This window comes from Pomacea canaliculata, linkage group LG6 (assembly GCF_003073045.1).
Source record: "Pomacea canaliculata isolate SZHN2017 linkage group LG6, ASM307304v1, whole genome shotgun sequence".
NCBI classification, from domain to species: domain Eukaryota; kingdom Metazoa; phylum Mollusca; class Gastropoda; order Architaenioglossa; family Ampullariidae; genus Pomacea; species Pomacea canaliculata.
In genome coordinates this window covers 19,030,715-19,046,332 of record NC_037595.1, presented here as the reverse complement: position 1 = coordinate 19,046,332, position 15,618 = coordinate 19,030,715, and the positions used below count along the sequence as shown (strand labels likewise).

The 15,618-nt window shown below is 39.1% G+C and overlaps 1 protein-coding gene across 1 annotated transcript in view; it reads right to left on the bottom strand.

Annotated features, from left to right (window-relative positions):
- LOC112566221 overlaps positions 1-15,618 on the bottom strand; it is a 194,924-nt gene that overhangs the window by 104,004 nt on the left and 75,302 nt on the right. Inside the window, exon 3 of the mRNA XM_025242262.1 lies at positions 689-820. The gene's annotated coding sequence lies outside the window, so the exon portion shown is untranslated. The remainder of the gene's footprint in view (positions 1-688; positions 821-15,618) is intronic.

The following is a 15,618-nucleotide window of genomic DNA, read 5'->3' as shown; positions in this document are numbered from 1 at the left end:
TGCGGGGGAGGGCCGGAAACTTGTCACGTGGTTCAGTCTTGAAGTGTTATTCTAGCTATCGTCTGGCCGGTGGAAAAGAAAATAAAATATTAATAATGACAAGAAGGCAGGAGACATATCGATTCTTCCATTAGCAAACAGTTTCAGAGGCAGGAAAGCAAGGAAGATATATTCCATGAACTGATCTCGTTTTTGAACTCCCTTCCGGCTGCTGCTAGGTTTCTACGGTACAGTGTCAAATAATAAACTTCTTTGCCGACCTTTGCAGCACGATTTTCTTTTGTGGTGGGTGTTTTCTAGTACAATGTAAGAAAATAATGAGGCCCATTTGAAAATAAAAATAGTGTACAATGGCGACAATTTCCAAACAGGCAAAAATTGAAAAAAAGTTCTAAGTTTGCATGCTATTAAACTCCCACATGTCCACACACTAGCAAGCTGAAAAACAACAATAACAAATATTTATACATCAAAGACTATAGTATGCATTTATAAAGCCCAAAGTCTCATGAAGGAAGGGATGAGCAAAAATGGAATAAAAACAGTCCATGCAATCACAAGATGGAGACACAAAAATGTGATTTAAAAAGATTTGCTATTGAATTATTTTACATACTCCACGCGGGAAGCAAATGTAGAGTCTAACAACCGCCAAATACCATTGTATGCATGCACAAGCCAACAGTACCGTCTGAGTAGTATTGATGAGATTGCAGTCAAGCAGAAAAAGCCGACTACACTTCTTGACTCTGAAAAACGAGACTGAGGTGAAAGGTCGTTAGGTCACTTCCGCCGATGAAAAACTTCAGGATGATGGAGTCTGAAAGGAAGCACAGTAAAAATCATCAGATAAAACAGGGTTGTTAGGACTTGAGTGTTTTATGCTGCTTTTTAGCTTATTGCACTGTCTACATAATAGCTTCTTTCTGACAAAAATGTGCATATGAGATATAATTAGTGTGAAAAGGCAAAATGAGCGAAGAAAACATTTTTTTTTCTTTTGCCATTTCATTCCCTTGAACAAGCAATGACAACGAAGAAGGGAAACTGCCACTGACATGATGAGTCCCCAGATAAGAATTTTTATCGCCGATTGTTCAGTTCGGTTGACGACCTGCCAATGTAAAGCTGTGTTGTGAATATTACATGACATTAATATTTTTTTATATGTAAATACCGCACTGTATTATTGTAGTCGAATTTGCAGACATGCAAGCGTGAAAATTGTATGAATCAAAGGAATTGAGCATGAAAGACAGGACAGAACAAACAGACAGAAGAATTGGGGACAGATTTAAGCTGGTGTATTTTCTGTCACCCCCACTGAATTCTGGGCATACTGTATGGTTGTTTATATCTGTTTGTCCATTGTTAAAACTTTATATATGCAGTTACATAAAGGTTCGTTCACTTTTGGAAACTTATAGGCTTTTTATAAATAGAAACATGATAATGTAATAGAACTGTTTTAATAAAGCAGAATAAATAGTTATTCCACTTAATTTCTTGAACTAAATGGTCCTGACGATAAAAGTAAATAAATAAATTAGAAAACAAAATTACTCGACTGAGATAAAATCTTACAGCTAGTGTTATGTCTTAGAGATCGGTGTCTCTATCTTTATTATGAAGGTACAACCTCCTAAGACAGCAGATATTTGCACGAGAAGCAGTCTGGAAATGGCAAAAAGCCAAAGAATTAAAAATAAAATACAGTCTGGGGATCGCATTCGCATTACACAGACGATCAGACGCACGACTGACGCGGCAACACGAGTGTTCACACGGCCACAGGGGTCCCCTCCACTACCCCACCCCTCGCCATCCGTTATAACTGAACAGAACAACGGTTCCCCCTATGATTTCTCGGCCCTTGCTACGTGATCGAAACACTTGAGTATTCATGAATGAGGAGAAGAAGAAATGAAATAAGTGATGTAAAACATTTCTCTGTCAAATTACAGCCACTTCAATTTTCTGTATTTGAAAACTGTAATTTAATAATAGAAACTGATTTATTGATTAACATTTTTAATAGAAGCGTTTAGAAAACTAGCGTGAATATGAAAAAATAAATAAAAATAAAAAATAAATAAAAATGAATATAAAGAATAGTGGCACGAGAATAAAGAACTTGCGGTTTTTCTCGATATTCTGTGTTTTCGTGGATTAGCCTGTAGTCGTCTTTTGTTGTACTTTACTGTTATGAAGCTAGTAACTTTATGTAGACATTATATTTGTGCTCAAACTGATTCATTATCTTAAGGATGATATGCTGCAGATGCCAGAAAAAAATAAAAACAGGGGTAAACAACTGCTATTCTTTTCGCCACGGCTTGCATACGCGATCATTAGGCGGTAGCCTCCCTTGGATGCAAAAAAAAAAGTGCTTTGGCGACGTGCGGATGAAGATGATAGAACAACAGAGGACTACACTTACAAACACTCAGGATACAGAGGATACACATGTGATTACAGCAGTACATGTGACAGCAACACAAACATCGATTGTCTGACGTGTCGGCTGCCAAACTCAATGTGACTGAGACAATGGCGGGGGCGTTCAGCGGATGACAACTCGTGCTAAGAACAAAATGAGCTGCAGCTGCATCAACGGAAGCGCCAAGAACAGAACAAACACAACAAAAAGGCTACACTCTAGCAAAATGAGAAGTCAAAAACAACAAAGAGAGTTGAAAGGTCGAGCCTGGTCGGCTTGGAAAGTGAAGATGAAGCTAAAAGCTCCTGGTTGCCATTGCTGCGGTTGGTTGCATGTCATATCTTAAGTCGGACTTGACTTTAAATCAAAGGGAATTTTTGTAAGTTTAACTTTCAAAAACACTACAGGTAGATGGAGTACATGGGAGATCTTGAAGATGTGTTATATGTCAGAAGTCTCAGGTGGCAAGTCGACTCTCATGCACCTCATCGCTGCGCACACTTCCACACCTGAACACAAAAGACGATATAGACTTCCATCCTTAAGTAAATTTTTAACAATGCTTGCACTCACATTTGAACGCATCTATACAGCATGAATACACACAATTCTGGTGAGAGGGAAGAATCTAAGGAGAAACGTGAGAGAGAAAGGGAAGGAGGAGGGGAAATGAATCCCTGCAGCACAACCAACTAATGAAAAAGGGAGATAACGAGAGGTAATTCAACCATAGGTTGTTAGAGACTGCGTCAAACGAATTACCTGATAATAACGAGTCCTAGTAATTTCTTTCCTTCTTTCCATCCATCTATATATATATATACCTATTACTGGTTTCGCCCGAGAGTCTGTTTTTCTTCTGGACCGCCTCCTAGACAGGGCATCGACTGGACTAGGCGGTGTCTATGTATTAAGTGGACATTTGTCTCATAACTGGCTTCTGTAGTCAACATTGTTTGTCCATATTTATAGGTGGACTGCAGTATGTAACTCTGGAATTTATTATTTACCAGTTGACTTTCTTGTCATTTTTAGTAGGTTGTTTTTTGGGGGCAATTAAACATTTTCCTAATCTAGTCATAGCTTCTAGGTGAGTCAGAGATCAGAGGTTTCACACTGACCCTCAAAGTAAAACCTACTCATTCTTTATGTTTATGCAGCACGTATCTGTGTGTTTAGTTTTCTCAAGTGTCATTCCACACGTAGTTCTGACATATAAACTAAATTATTGGCAAAACTTGTTGGGATTGCACTGAGTTTGTTGTAGTAGCCTACTTCAAAAAAGTATTTTTATTTCGTTTACTTACCTACTTAACAGCTGTGAAAAAAAAAAAAACCATGAAGCTAAATCAGTAAACAAAATGGGAAACCTACAAATAATTATATAGAAAAAGAAAAACTACAGTTGTACCTGTATATTTTAACATTTTCTGAAAATAAAATAATTAGCTGCTTGCTACTTTCTACAGTGCTATTTGACCAGTGTAGTCTACAAAAAAGAAAAACAGTTTGTTAATTTGTTTGGTTTTTTTGATTTTGATTTTCCAACAATGAAACCAACCGTGTACTGAACAAACCCACAAAATATACCACTGACTCTATACTGTATAGACAATAGCTATGTGGGGTACACAACCACTTTGTTCTGAATTGCAAATACTCCATGTCCCACACAAATCATTCACTATTGACTACAATTCCTCACTCACTATGTTTACAGCAAATATTCAGAACAAGCAAGACATCCAAGACATTTTTTTATTCGTTTGACATGATACAAACCTTTTATCGTCAGCAGTCGAACTGGAACTGTGCAGGAACTAAACCCACTTCAAAGATTTCAGACAATTTTGTATAAATTATTTTTGTCATAAAATCTTTTACGCAGAAAACTAATATTTGCGCGTCTAATGTGATCCTGTATCAAAAAGCTTCTCTTTGATATTTATTTATTTCTGTCTTACCACTTTGTTTTATTCCTCTTTATTGCATCAAAGTGACTGTTGCATTTTATGTCTTCAGAAGTGGTGTGGATGGAAAGAAAATGAAAATGATTTAATGGAATGTTTCTCAATTCGTTATGCACGCCTGTTTCTCTCTGTGCTCTTTACAAGTACTCACAAATGTTTAAGGAGCTCTGATTGAAAAACTAGAGGATAACTCAATGAAGGGCATTCCACACAAAGCATGTCTCCAAAACATTTTTTTTTCTCGGCTGATTTACGCCGACAAACCTGATTTAGTCAACTAGACACCAAAATTTGTTTTGTTTAAAAAATCTTTTTTTCTTTTCTTCTGTATGAAACGATACTGGTAAAATAGTCGTGGTGAAACTAGCAAACACCTAGTTATTATATTTACACTGCATCTTTGCATCAATAATACTGATAATACAAGACAAAACATATTATTTTTTATCTGGTGTGTGTTCATAAAACATTTCCATGTGCTGCAGTTACAGATGTATGTCTGTCATAAGTTGCACTTTTCATTTCTCTTTCTCTGTTTTTCTTTATGTCGAGGGCACACACACTCCCGCGTGAGTGCAGTTATTTCGTTGTAAATAAGACTGATGCTGATTGTCATGAAAATGGAAACCTTGGCAGCTGTGCCTGGTTGTGTATGTTGTAACATTAGAGATAGCCAGGCCACCATAAAACAGAAGGATATATCAAGACAGATTAACGGCCATACCTGACATTCTCTGGAGGTACATAATCTAGTCTTCTTGAGCTGGATTAGTTACAAGGTTGATCTACACCTTCAAACATTATCTACATAAAATATTGTCTTGTTTTCGTGAAGGAAATGTAAAGAAAATATTGTGTTAAAAAAACAAAACAAATGAGCTTGGAAATTCCTGACAAACTAAATTTACATCGAAAATGTCTTTCACAGGAAAGCTGTGATGAGTGCTGAGCAAACAGAAGTTTTGATGATGAAAGTGAAGGAGGCGAGAAGACCAGCATTAAAGAAGAAGAAAGAGAATGAGAAAGAAAGCAAAAAATAAAGGACGAAAAAGGAAAGAGATAGACAAACATGTAAGGATGAAAGACTAAGACTCCATCTCCTTTTAATCATTTTTATACTAGCGCTTTTAAAGCAAGCTTCTGAAAACTTCTTTGTATAGACATCCAGCCAGACGGACAGGCAGACAGAACAACAGACATAAAAACAGATCGGCAGACAAAAGACCGTTTCTTGCAGAAGTTTAAGAGCTGTGCCATTTTGCAGGCCAAGACTCCCCATTAAAGCTAGGGAAAGCCTGTTTTCCAGATAATGTGGAAGAAGAATTTTTCATTCGCCGATACAGCGACGGACCTTAACACAGCTTCTGCTTTGTCTCGAGTGCTCTTTCTTGGATCCATCACTCCCCGTCCCTCAGCACTCCGGCCAGCAATTTGAGATCCATCTGGCGAGATACTGCTGTCTGGGAGGTTCTGAATTTTTTAGTCCCAGAAGACTCAGACTTATAATTTGTTTTACCTAAAAAAATCTTCCTGACATAGCTACTTGTGGCGAGACCCAATTACAGCGCTCAAGTGTCGCTATCTGCGTTCATCAACGCGCGGCCTCGCGAGACCCACTTGGCATGCAAAGGTACTAAACCGGATTGTCTCGGAGGCCTGGGGACCAGGGCATGGGACTTATTTTCCCATATTTGCACGTCTGCCTCTGTCCCGGAGAAAAGAAGGACCTGCTGGCAGTATTTCATTCACAGCCACCCGCACGTAATCAGCCGTTTGCAAGCCAATCATGTCACACCACGTGGCGGCTTTCAGCGCTAATTAATGGCGCTAAGATGGCAGAGCTGGAATAAGGATGACATTAGAGGGCGCCACAGACACGGGCACAGATTAAGGCAGACAAAGAAACAGATGGAGATGCAGGCAAGGATGGCGATAGACAGGTGTGAACACAACCAGAGAGACAGGAAAATGAATACAAAAGTACAGAAGGCAGAATAATAATAAAAAAATTCAATAGAGAAAATTACATTATTTTCTCATAAACCTAAAAGACTGCGGAACTTAAATAAGAATGACATTAGATGATGCAACAAAAACAACATGACAAAGGTAGCCAACAAACCGAACCACATACCCACATCCAGTCAAACAGGCTATCAACAGACAAAAGGTATTCAATGATAAAAATGATTTTTGAAATAACTATTATTATTGTTTTAAAATTTACACAGGCACACATACAAAATAGTTGAAAAGATTAAGAAAATAAAACAGAAGACAAGAAAAAAAAAATGTTGCATAAGAGTATGCAAATAGCTTAAGAAAAAAAATTAAGGTTTGGTTCTGCTTCTGACATTTTTACCCTCCTCACTGTCTAATGGAATTCGAATGTTGTTTTGGAAATTTATTTTTGGGTCTCCTCTTTCATTTGTTCCTGCTCTGAGAGTGACACAAAGCATCGCTTTCAGACTGCTCAAAATGCAACATCAACAAACCCAGGCGAGGATGGTCTCTACAGGAGGAGCGAGGAAAGGGCGAGGAGAGTGAAAAGAGAAGTGTTGAGAGAGCATCGATTGTTTGTCGGAGATATTTTCAAGTCGTGAGAGATTGATTCGCATCTCTAACGTAGGTAATTATCTTGCCATGAATCTTGTCAGACCGTTTCGGGCTCACATTAATTCGCTTATCTGTGCTTGCATCAAAGTCGATGGAATCAATTGTTCGGTCCGGAATTGTTTCATCCACTTCGTTCACACCTCCATTCTTGTCCTTTGCGAATCCTCCCGCTCCTGTCTGTACAAGTGGCTCTTTCTCTGTCCTAACCTGTTCGTCCTCTCTTTCATCTCTGTCTCACAATCGCCCACTCCATCACACGTGTGATTCTGTGCGTGGGTGTGTGCATGGTGGAGAGCTGTTACTGTAAGGTGTGTGCCTTTCTGTCTCTGACCTTTTCTCCTATACAATGATTGTTGGAAGTCGTTGAGAAGATCAGTAAGTTAGTCGCACTTACCACGCCGAGGTTCAGTGCTTCTAATTGAGTATCCAGAACTCTCTGCCGCGGAAAAGGTCAGTGATCGAAGCCAATTAGGATGTCAATGACTTCAAATACCAAATCAGTCCGCTAAGCACCCAGCAAGTGCTTGCAATCAGGGCACTAGGAGTGTTTGTAAACTAATCTTCGATAACGACCAGCGAGACTGGGGAGTCATTCAACAAATATTTCTGTCGCAGTTTTTGATACAAAGACAGAAATCTGGGGCTGAAATCGACTGGATGGAGTGGGATGACTCACTTACAACCATCTACCCGGGTACAACTGCAACAGTTGGTGACTTAGGACAAACAACAGACAAACAACACAAAGCAACTACTAAACTACAAAACTACAAAACTACAAAACTACAACTACAACTACAACTACAACTACAACTACAACTACAACTACAACTACAACTACAACTACCGACCAGCTTGCACACTAACACAGTACTACTACAAACAGTATAAGAACAGTAAGCAATTTTTTCTACATAAACAGTTATCCCCGAACCCCGTTAATTGAATGAATGAACTAGAAGAAGAAAAAAAACTTACACAAAGATAGAAAATAAAATTCGGTGAGATCTGCTTTTGGAAATAGGTGAAAGTAAACGTTTTGGAGGTCTGGTGTTGTGCAACTGTCTGGAATCAACTATTGTAGATGACAGTCAACATGAAACAGAGATCAACAATTGATACACTTCACCCTGTCCTGTTGACCAGAACAATGCCAGAACCTTTGACAGAAAGTTCTCCTCAAATTGTGTAATTAGCTAATATGCTTGAGTTGGTTGTCAATGGCAATCGTTACAAATCGTGATAACACGGGTGTCTTGGGATCAGGTCTTGTCAAAAACAACAATGCTCTGGTCTATTTTTTTCTTTTTTTTTTTCGATGTGGGGCCTGTTTAACGGTCGAATGCTTCTGTCAGGATAAAAACCTTGCTGCTTTCTGGGCACACAATATTAGTTCCAGAACCTTTTTTCTATCAATAAACTCTTTATAATCAGGTACTCAAAAGTAAACGTGAACTCTAAAATATCTTCCAAGAAGAACGTATAACATCCTTGATTTTTCAGCTTTATTTATTTTATTTTATTTTATTTTATTTTTTGAAGAAGAAGATACATATAATGGTTTATGTCCTTTGAGAATTTTCTGTCCACATCACACCTAGTCATCTTGCGAAAAAAGAGAAAGAATGGAAACTAAACAAACACCGCCAGTACAAATTACTCTAGTTACTTCCATCATGACTCGGAGAAAAATCGTGAATCTTGCTGAAAAGCAAAGAATAACCGGGTACTTTAAGTATCCGTTACCCAATAGTTTTTCTTTATTTCGTGTAAAAACCTCACAACTAAAATGTGACTCGAAATCTTTTCAAACTTTCTCTTTTAAGGATGAAAGAACTATGGACGTATTGGACACTCGTTTGCACTGATAATAATCCGTTTCTTGTCATTAGGGTGTTAATTATAAGAGTTTCCTCTCCTAATCTTTTATCTTTGAATAAAAATAATGAGTGCTCTCGGGAGTTATCGGTAAAGTAGCGGTTTCAATCGAGTGTGAATATTTTTTAGGTTTCTGCTTGTCATATTCTTTTTCGATTTATCTGTCATTCAAATTGTTTTAAACATCCAAAAAAAAATAGAGAAAAATGAAATTCTTTATAATATCAGCTGGATTTTGCGATGTCTTATGGAAAAAATATAGATTGTTGCATCAAAAACTAGTGTGGCATTTCTTTTTTTTTTTTTTAACAACTGCAGAAATACAATTGAAAAAATTGATGAGTTTTTACAATGATATTTTAAGGAGTTATACTGAACTGTTTATTTATTTATGTAAAGATCACATGATACACACCAGCTCCGAACTGGTCATATAATTATTTACTAAATATTTTGTATCTTAACGTTTGAATTAATGAACGTTTTATTTTGTTTGTTAGCCTGTCCAGTCAGTGAGTTTGTGTGTGTCTGTATGAGACAATAAAATACAATTCCCCCGAAAACGTGGAAATACCTGAAAATGACAAAATGAAATACACAAAGTCTGCTCATAACCTAAACTGTTTCATCTTCGTAGTCTTTTCCCTCAGTCGTTTGCAAAGGAAATCTGGCAGAGTCTCAGACCTATGGATAATGATGTAGATAAAAGGTTTACAGATGGTGATGGTAGCGGACATAGGAAGCTGTGGGCTTTCAAGAACATTCATTGGCCTTTTAACAGAGGAAAAAAAAAAAAACACATAGCTGTTATTGCTTCGCAATATTACCAGGTTTTGCTATATTAGGGTAGCACAGATACTCGGTCACATATCTGTGTGTGTCTATCTGCTTGTCTGTCCTATTCACTAAACAAATGAGTGTGCAATGACAGAGGAACAAACACACACACAAAAAACACAACACAAATCACTCATATTTGCACTTTCTTTTTACCCATCCGCCCACCCTTCCACTCCTGCTCAGTCTCCTCCGGTCTCCCAATCTCAACGGTCTCTTATTTTCTTTATAGTCCTGTCTGCGAGCCCAGCGTTCAGGAGAGCTCACCCTGTGACTGACAGGTCATTAAGCCATCTTAGTTATTTCCGTCATTTAAGAAACTCTTCACTCACTGTCTTTAACTGCCAGTCTACTGAATGGATGGAGCTTGCAACCGAGAGATGGGGAAAAAAAACGATGGGCATGCAGAAAAGGGGAAAACAAAATCTGACAGTATATTTAACCAAACCGATTTCAGATTTCCCTAGCGACACTTTTAAAACAGATAGTTAAGACGAGATTCCTGCCAGTCTCATTGGAAGTATTTAAAAAAAATACTTTGCCTCCAAGTAACTATTCCTAAATTTTTCGTGGCAAGCCATCCAGCTTTCACTGAGGACATTTCTGTAAAATTCTTTCTGAGATGGAAGTGAATTAACAGTCGCAAAGCTCACGGGATTGGGCGATTTCTTCCTCGTGATTTGCCTGCCATTACTGCTAATGTTGAAGCTATTTTGAGAAATAACGTTTTGCAAGTATTTGCCGGAGGAGGAGATGAAGGGCAAAGATGTCCGCCAACCATTGTATGTCAAATGAGATATTTGGGAAGAACAGCCAGTGTACATCAGGGGATACATACATCACTGGTTTCCAACGCTGTCCGTTAGAGGAGATATCTTACAAGACCAGAAAGCGTTTGTAGAAGGCGCAGAGGTACCGCAAACGGAAGTTGTAACATGCGCATGCGCGAAGTGTTTCTAATTTAGATGCTGTCTGACCACAGGGCGGGGACCGGCGACCATTTGATCAGCGTCGCTGAGCTCTAGGCTAACCGAAACTTCTTTAGTCTTCGCATTGCAACGGTCCTCGTTCCGCTGGCTTATTTTTGATGAGAGCTTAGGGAAGATAACTCCTCACCTGACGACAGTGTAAAGTCAATTACGGAAGCAGCAGTGTAAAGAACGTGCTTGCATTTACAGAGTGACAATGACAGCCATACGAAGAGATAGATTAAAAAAAAAAAAAAACAGAAAAAAACAGAAAAACTAACATACATAGACAGACAGGTTAATGGACACCGACTGAAAAACAAACAGATATACACACTGACATACCCACAATCCCACAAAGAACCAGACAGGTGCATGCTCTAATCGCTCCTGCGCATATGCAGACACATTCTCACACATCAAGAGATAGAGAGACAAACAGGAACACCTTTTTACAGAGAAAGAGGAAAGTAAAGAGAAAAAAAGTTTAAACATCAAGCAATCTGAGACGTGAGGACAAACCTTAATTGTCCGATCATCCCAAAAAAAAAAGGTAAAAGATAGCAGGGCGCAAAATCGTTCCTTATCTATCCCATATTTATTCCTATTCAAAAAATTTTTTTTCAATATATTCTCCTTACAGGGTCGTTTAAGGGCTAAATTCTAGGACATAAGATTGTGATGTTGCCAATAGTCTTGCAATTTTCGCTCAGTGAAGTTGAGGAATCTGGCAAAGTGCTGCGCCGAACACAGGAAAGCATTCCAGATATTAGCTCCGCTGCAATGGCCGTCGGCAAAAAAGTAAGACCTCCGTTTCTATAGAATTCCTCCCAGTCTAGAAGCATTCCGCGTCCTCTAGGAAGCTTAATGCAGAGTAAAAGTGGAAAATGACTCTATTTTATTCAAAGCCTGGGACATTCCTGCACGACGATAAAGAAGCAGTGACAGACAAAGAAAAAAAGGAAAGAATAGAGAAAGGCAGGGGCACTTCAAGGAAGGAAAAAGGAAAAATTCGTAAAAGGAAAAAAAAAAAACAGGACAGACGTGGACAAAGACAATAAAGAGAGAGAAACAAAAACTGCGAGACAGGCAGAAAAAATAAATACCAAACAGGTATACAGTTCTGATCTGGTCCGCGAGCGTACTGACAGCATCTCGGGTGAATGGACGTCAACACTGGGTTTTGTGTGTGTGTGTGCGCGCGCATATGTACATAAGAAGATAAGGAAATAAAACAAACCAACCGTCTAAGGTAAATGACCACTAAGACTAAAGAAGTGGCAGGTAAAGAAAAACAAAGGAAAATAAAAATTGGAGACTAAAACAATGAGCGTCCCTTAAAACAGACTCTAAAACACACCGCAATAGCATTCTCTATTTTCGTCTCTACAAAAATCACATTCCGTGTAATATTGTAAAAATACATTCTAACTTATGTGTTATTAATACCTTTCTGGGTCGGCAGCTATGAGATCTCTCCACACCAGCCAGACGTCTGCAAGCATGTCTTTAAATAGCCCAGTCTCCGTGACACACTGCTGCGGGGAGAATTCCCTGCGTTCGCCTCCAGCCCATCGAGTTCGATTCCCGTGGGAACCGTCTCTCACCTATTTACTCATTGTCTGGCGGCCGATGCGCCATTTCGCGCGAATCTCTGGAGGAGAGAGCGAGAAGAGGGAGTGGGTAGGGTGGGGAGTGAGTCCAGCGGTAGCCTGCGACGGTTGCCGTGGCTGGGTGGCACAAAGCACCGCCATAGACCGCCCTTCCTCTGGGGCTAAGGAGGTGGTATCTTTATGTAGTTCTGCCACTAATAGTTCTGCTATTTGCTGGTCATTAGCGTCAGAGAGCTGTGCGACTCAGCTTACAAGACCAGGATGCAGCAGCAGAAACTTGTATTTGACCAATAACTAGACACACGAGTCTTTTTGTACGTAAATAATATTTTCTAGGAGTACAGAGAGTTGAAGGACCAGTGCCAGAAAAAAAATAAATTTCCTAATTTCACTAGGTTTATAAAAAAGGTTTTAAAAAGTTGTTAAGTATTAAAATACAAAGACTGCAAACACTTCTATTCCATGATTTACAGCCATACACTAGTGTGATGATGACTCATGCATCGCACTCCTCTACTTGATGGCCAGCTTGGGTTTGTTCCTCACATGAGTGGTAAGATGGGCAGGCGAGTGTTGTAATTGTCTGTCCAATCCTCTGGTCGATTTCCGTGTCCAGGTAGAAATTGTTGGTGAACGTTGATTGAAGGTAAGTGAACTTATGAACAACTTCAACTAGTTCGTTTTTATCAATTGTAAGGATTGCTGATGCACCAGGACAAGCTGATGGTCAACGTGCATCTTTTGCGGCCATAATGAAAAGTCCATACTAACAGGAGACCTCGCTAGGTGTGTGTGGTGTTTGATACATAATCTGAAAACATCATTCATTTACTAAAGAGTTCGCTCTGAGGAGGGCAAGACTGAAAATCCTGCAGACATAGATTCCCTCAGTTGCGGTGTGGACAGTATGTTTCAGCAGCTGAGCAAAGAATCATGGTCCTGCCTGAAGCCTCAGAGGACTCAAGTCCCCCGCGTGGGTCAAGATTGAATCCGATTCAAAGTTTGGTGGGCAGACGATCTGTGCATGGATTTTAAAGAACTGAGTTAAGCTGCTCAGTAGGTTAAATGTAAGTTTGATGAAACCAGAGTACAATGACAACTGCTGTTGTCTACATTTCTCCCAACCTAAGGGTTAGGGTCACGTCAGGTCAGCAGTGGGTCCTGTCTACAGTGGCCTGTCCTTTCAGAAGCCGCACCGTGACTGTGGGTAGACTCGCTCTGCCAGTTACTGTGACCAGCTCAGGAGGATCCAGGCAAAGATTTGCCAACAATGTGGACGAGGAGAATGCTCCGACAGTTGTTACAGTCAGTTCTCAGGGTTTTTTTTTTTATAGAGGGCGATAATCTTTATTGTCTTGAAGTACGGCTTCTTCTCTCCAGCACTCGGAAGAACTGCCCTGTCGGTCATAGAGAGGACGGTGCCACAAAAACATGACCACCTTGCATGCAAATCAACTGAGATGTTACCCATCCTTCAGGCTATACAAGTACAAAAACCTGCATGCTCTATGGAATACCAGGAGATAAGCCCAACAATCAGCCAGACTGTACATAGGAGTCCTGCATGCAATGATAGACCTCTTTGAGATTTTTTTTTTTTTACCAGCACCAAGACAAGAAGGTTCCAAGACATTTTGCTGACAGATACCGATTATATACTTACCGACAGAATTTGTTGACTAAAACGAAAAAAAGGTTCAAAAATTCAGTCTTATCGTACAGCTGTCGTGTAATTCAGAAAAGAGATGATGACATTGATGATGTTGGCATTGATGATAGTCTGAACTGTATATGTCTCAAACAAAAGGGCATATATATATTATCAAGATATTGGCGAAGTAAAACTTCTAGAGAGAAAGAGAAAGAAAGAGAAAACCTCATGAAATGTTAAAGGTCAGCAGAGGTGAGCGTATAAAATCAGCCCGAGACTTCCGACTGAGAAAATTGATTGTAAACAGCCCTCGCACAGCTGCCCTCTACAGTCTGAGTGTATTTCCCACCACTTCCGGTTTGCGTCACGTGTCCAGCAATTAATTTAGAAAAAACACATCATTACTCTTCTGGGTTTAGTTTCTTTCGTTTTTCTTTAATCTGCTCTTTATTATATTTTTCCTTTTTTTTTCTCAATCTTTGAAGACCAACACATAATGAATTCTTAGTGTAACATATTTTTCTTCCTTGTCAGCCTTAATCTTAAATTCTGATTAAAACGATTTTTAAGTTTACGTTGGTTAGGCAGAAATCGGTCGATTGCAGCAGGCGTGTTCATTGTTGAGTGGAAAACCTTGAGAGGATGGGGCGGTCATCTGAACAAATCCGAAGCTGGTTTCCTGGTTGTCTTGATTAGGAGTAGAGGACTATTCACTGATTGTCAAAGTGAAGGTGTGACAACCAAACGACACATGCAGGCTTGACAGGGTGCACTACTCAGACAATCACGAGGCTACCGATAGACATCACTCACACACACACACAAATACACCAATGTATGAAGTGTGCACACATAGCCAGCATCCAAAATGGCAGCGATGGTCTTCATTCCTAAAGTGCTAAAACGCCGCTTGTTTTCTTTCACACGAAAATGCACTCACCTGATAAGGATTTAAGTGTGTGGAATGGGGGAAAAAGGAAACGAAATCCAGAATATCAGGAGAGAACTGTGCCCGTGTCACATACAAAGAGAAAGGGAAAGCCCTGTGTTCAAGATCAGATCTGAAACCTCGACCTTCTCTTGACATGAGTAATACCACTGCGCCACCAAGCGCTACACGTAACAAAAAGCTAACGGCTCGCACTTTGACCCCATCTGCTGCAGACAGGAACACACTTTGGATTAACTTCTTATTGGCATGAGTGAATTGAGAAACAATCAGGCTTGTACAAGTCCCTTGTTTCTTAAAAAAAAAAAAAAAAAAAAAAAAAAAAAGAAACAAACTATCAATAACACAAAAACAAAATAAAAACAAAACAAAAACATAAAATAAATCGGTCCCCTTTTCCTTCCAATAACAATTAGATTACTTCTCTTATATTACACAATGTCATTTGTAATTGTAACACAGTGTAATGACTACTAATTATAAACTGTGAGGACAAACTACAAACATACATATTAGTGTACAAACAGTAAGATATGTGTCTGCTCTATAATTGCTAAACTAAACAAGCTCATCAATTTAAAAATATAGTTTATTAGTGGGTTTTATTGCTGGTTCTTAGCTTTGAGTTCTATTATTTTATTATTCAATCTCGCAAAGTCATTAATTAATTAATGAAGAACAAGTCTGTAACTGTTT